Source organism: Dendropsophus ebraccatus, chromosome 9, assembly GCF_027789765.1.
Source record: "Dendropsophus ebraccatus isolate aDenEbr1 chromosome 9, aDenEbr1.pat, whole genome shotgun sequence".
Lineage (NCBI taxonomy): Eukaryota > Metazoa > Chordata > Amphibia > Anura > Hylidae > Dendropsophus > Dendropsophus ebraccatus.
In genome coordinates this window covers 18264767-18269784 of record NC_091462.1, presented here as the reverse complement: position 1 = coordinate 18269784, position 5018 = coordinate 18264767, and the positions used below count along the sequence as shown (strand labels likewise).

The 5018-nt window shown below is 41.9% G+C and overlaps 1 non-coding gene across 1 annotated transcript; it reads right to left on the bottom strand.

The window, feature by feature from the left end:
- Positions 1–759: 759 nt before the first annotated feature.
- On the bottom strand, positions 760–950 carry LOC138802242 (U2 spliceosomal RNA). The gene has a single exon (XR_011364718.1). It is a non-coding gene; the product is annotated as a U2 spliceosomal RNA (small nuclear RNA).
- Positions 951–5018: the final 4068 nt, after the last annotated feature.

The window sequence follows — 5018 nt, the reverse complement described above, 5'->3', positions numbered from 1 at the left end:
TTATTCCAGTGCAGGGACTCCAGTGATGAGCTGGGATGGAGAAAGTGGCAGTAGGTGTTAAGTACTCTGTAGCGCCACCACAAGGGAAAATGAAGTATTACAGGGTGTCCAATAAAATAAGTAAGCTGTCCATGTAATTCATCAAGAGAGAGATGGTGTTTGTCGCTGCTTTGAAAAATACTAAACTACCACTGAATGTCTTACTGGACTATTTAAAGGTGATTTTTCTAAGCTGGAAACCCCTTCACACCCCTTTAAAATACCAGCATATCTATGTGAATGTGAAGCCTGTAGGACAACATGGAGAAAAAAAAAACAACAAAAAAAACTACATACTACTACTATTAAAATATATATATATATATATAAAATTATTTTTTTATTTATTTTTAACCCTGTCTATATGTTTGGCAAAAGCAACGGGACTATGATTTGGCGAAACCCGAATCTAATGGATTGGCTAGTCTTACAAAATTTGTTCTTCTTTCCAGGTGTTCCGAGTAATCTGACTTTTTTTGAGAAATCGATTTTTACAAGACCAAATAAATCGACTTCCAATTCAGTTTCAGGAACTCTCATTATGGATTTGTTGAATTCTATTCGGTAGCCTAATACTTATAAGAATACATGACACCAGCACTTATGGAACCCCAGAGGAAATGGGGGTCTCAAATGAAAGCTTTATCGGGGACCATATTGGCCGTGACCCAGCTTTGGAAGTACAGATATAGCTGAATATAACTTGTATTTTTTTTTCTTTTTTGTTGCACTGAACCTGGAGGCACGGCAATACCAGGTCAATGCCTAGAGAGGACAAAGCAAGCTCTTTTTTCATCTCCCTGTTCTGAAAATCCATTTAATATATGGTCTCCAGATAGGGGACGTATCACATATTAAACTGATAAGAACAGATACTACACTTGATCTTAGCTAAAAGCCTGAGACGCGATGGATTATTACATTTTGGGGTGAAATACTCTTTAAGGATGCCCAAGCAGATATACAGTATGCAGGATCAGTGCCTGGTACTGTATACAATTCGCTGTTTCAGTCTGACGATGGTTCAGGTGCTGGGGAAGATGCAGCCGACACTGCCCATAGGCCTCTCATCATCTCTGATAACATTCCCTTGGTTGGTTTCTGTTCTCTGGCTGCCGCTCGCAGTTGGCATTTGCCCCTGGAACGCTAGAGTCATGGGTACAAGGCCAGGAAAATCTGCGCTGCCATAACACAGGAGTAGGGGGGAAAGCGAGGAGGGTGTGGAGAGCAGATGATAGATAACAAATGGCTCCATTCTCCGGTACTTTCTAATGACGGGGAATGGGGTCAGTGGATTCTGTGCACATCAGCTAAATAAACAGAGCGATGGAGATGTGAGGCCGTACTGACAGCTGACAGGCCTCCTGTTCTGGACCGAGCGATGTCGGCTTCTGTGATATTGCATTTTCCCTTAGTACTTGTAGATGGATACAGTCACACATATTGGCTTTGTTTGTATCTACATCGGGGCATCATGTCATATATCAATACTGAAATGTCTGTCTGAATTGTATATATACCATCTCTAGTGTATGCGGTAACAATCAGAGAGAGCAGTCTCTGGGGAGCACAATACATTATGTTCTCCTATACAATAGACGGACGTGTATTGGACATACAGCAGATATCCGAGATGGATGAATTGGTAGATTAATATGAGATTTTATATAGATATTAGATGCAGATCTATAGGTGGCATTTGACAATAACACTGTGTACCCTGCCTCGCTGCAGTCACTCCATGCTCACACTTTGTACGTAGGCTGAGCGAGGGTTTGTCTCAGCAGATGCAGGTTTATTATGTTCTCGTCTTTGGATCCAACGACCTTTTCTGCAATGTTCACGTTCTCCTCCAACTATCACATAACCTTTGCCAAATCCTTTTTATTTGTTATGAAATTCTTTTATTGAAATGTACTACCAGCGCTCAATACAGATAGGGACAATGGAAATACTCTACAGTGTGTGCTTATATATTTAGTACCTATATGTGTATATATATATATATATATATATATATATATATATATCGTGTTGAACATATGAAAACAATGAAGGAAAAAAATTTTGGACGGTGTCTGAACATAGATCCAGGCTGTATCCACCTATTCCCCCTAGGGCACCATCCAAGGCACCATCCAACACACCATCCAACGTCTTCAGATGCCGGGAATCAAATGCCAAGTATTCGGGTTCTGAGAAGTTGTTGAACCCAGTTTCCTCAAGTCTGCTCAACACTAGTCAGTATAGTTTGGAAAACTTAAGTACTCAGTGTAGACCACACAAACGTGGGAAGAGCATACAAACTCCATACATACGTTATCTCTGGTAGGTCTCGAATCAAGAACCCTAGCGATAATGTGTAACAACTCTATTCACCCAGCTGAAAAAGTTGAAGAAGGATGTTGCCCTAAGGAGTCCTAAAAAAACATGAATACAGTTCGTCCCAGTGTAGTCGCCAATTGGTGGCAGGTAAGTTTTAGAAATGTTTAGAAGAGAAGCTGAGATGTAATCAAGAATGAAGCCGGGGTCGTCAGTAGAAAAGCTGTCAAGCAGAAGATGGGCAAGGGGTGAAAGTTGAATACCAAAAGTAGCAGGTGACAAAACCAAAAGAGGCAAGACTAAGGCAGAATCCATAAGTAAAGGTAAGGACTGGGGCAAACACTAATGGTATTATGCCACATCCCTCCCTTATGTTTATTTATGTTATGTTTATATTTTATGTTACTTGATACAAGAGCATCAGAACATTCTGTTTGCTACTCATCCATGGATTGTGTGTGGTTAGCTAGGGGCAGTTCTGTAATACTAGATATAGCCTTGTGGTGTCCCACCAGGGGTGTTTGCTAGGAGATACACCCCTAGCAAAAGCCTGTACTCCAAGTGTAAGTGGTGATGTAGTCATACTTATGTTTTGCCACTATGTATGTATATCTTGTACCTAGGTGTTGAACAGCTGTAGTACTCAAGGGGTTATTGTTGTTTGTGACTTGTGCACCAATGAGAGCTCTTTCTTCTTTCCTACCTATCTCTTTTCTCCTTTCTTTTTTACATACCCTGGTAGTCACATGGGGAGAGGAAGTGTTAGTGAGTCTTAGTCACGTTGAGCAAAGAGGATGTGTCCAGTGTAGTCTAGTCTACAGACACACATGGGAAGCACGGACACTCGTTTTTTGAAAGCAACTCTTCAAAAAACTATGCAGTGTTAGACACTCAGAGAGGACAAGTCAGGGATCATCCCAGCCCACGCCGTGATCAAGTCTAAAGGTGCAGGACGGTATCCTATAACAGAGGAACTGATCCGGATAGAGCAAAGTTGCTAGAAGCCTACGTACTCTATCTTGCAGCGTGGGTGTAGCCAGAAAACTCTGACCACTCTGCTCAACTCATCTAACAAGGTCTGGGGTTTGTGTCACCCTCTAGGACGGGTTGCCCGACACTCGTGGGCAATAGGTGGTGCAAAGACGAAAGAGTCAAAACACGGGCACAAGTATTCTATCTACTCTTAAGTCTACTTATTCTACTTCTAAAGTTCAGGCAGAGAACAGTATTACATTGAGTTAGGACTCTCTCGACATTCTCCTCTTTACTTCTCTGAACTTTCTCTACTTCTCCACAGGCAATCAAGTCAGCACATCTATTCTACTTCTCAAGCTCTGAGTACAAGTCTTGTCAGTCAAGTCCAGAGTTTATTGTCAAGTCAGAAGTCTATTGTATACTACTGTATCAAGTATTCCTGCAGTAAAGAGTTTATTTATTGTAACAGGACTCAGTGATTCTTATCCAAGCACCTACACAGTAACAACACCTACCTTGGGTTATGTCCCCTTTCTGTGGGTGGTGGTACTACTCTGCTTCGGACCACCGTGATAAACGCCCAAGGGACCCCCTTAAAACCCGGCAGGTCACTGATCACAGGGGAAAGGGTATATCCAGCCTCCTTAAAATAAAAGCAGATGTGCCATCATACCTGTGTACCCTACCGGCACTGGCGTCACAACAACCTAACATCTGGCTGAGCTATATCCCGACCAACCACTACTGCAGTGGAGTCACACTTCGCCATCTAGCAAGTGACCGGTCAAGCCTCACAGCAGTGCACCACAGCCCATGGACAAGAGTGCTGCTGTATAAGGTAAGGAAGTTCTTTTAAAGTCTCCTACCACCCCTTTAAGTCTTCTTATGTCATGTCTTGAGATGTATAGTAAGGCGTGTACCTTCCCTGAAACACAACAGCCTGTCCAGCTGTAATGACACGTATGGCGGCCAGCAGCGCTTTAGCCTGTCGAAAATATTTTTTGATTTAAGGTTGTGGAGAAGGAACACCTGGTGCCTCGGAGATTCCTCTGGGGACAAGTAAACATCCTGCAATTGTTCCAAAGTTTAACTGTTCTGATGGTTTTAGATGGGATTTTGGAAGCAATGCGGGTTACTGCACCCTTGAAGGACGTTGCAGAGATAAAATGTTATTAACATGTATGTATTTGTTTAGTTGTGTATTTGGCATCATTAGGAGCAGATAATGACTTTGCGTTCCTGGGTTCTGTCACATTGAACATACACAAACACATTCCATTACATTGACAGAGGATTACAGATTCAGCATTGTGCATCTGCCAATTAATGCAGCATTATTGAGGCGTTTTCTAAATCTGAATTTCTATTAATTTTTTTTTTGTTTTTGTCAAGCTGAGCAGTAAAAACTTGAAATGAGTCCTGAAATGAAAAAGGATCGGAGGTCCATGACATAACTTTGAAGCCCCTGCTCCTGCCATGTACAGTATAAGGTCCCGAACCTTATGAATTATAACAGAAACCACTAAACACATACGTTTTTTTCAGTGACCAACTTGATCTGTGAGGAACTTCTCCTCTTTTTAAAAATATTCCTCTGGAGATAAGAGATTATCCCGCTACTTGGACCAGAGCCATAGGCAGTGATCTGCCGGAGAAAAGGTGCAGCATGTCCAACATTCTAA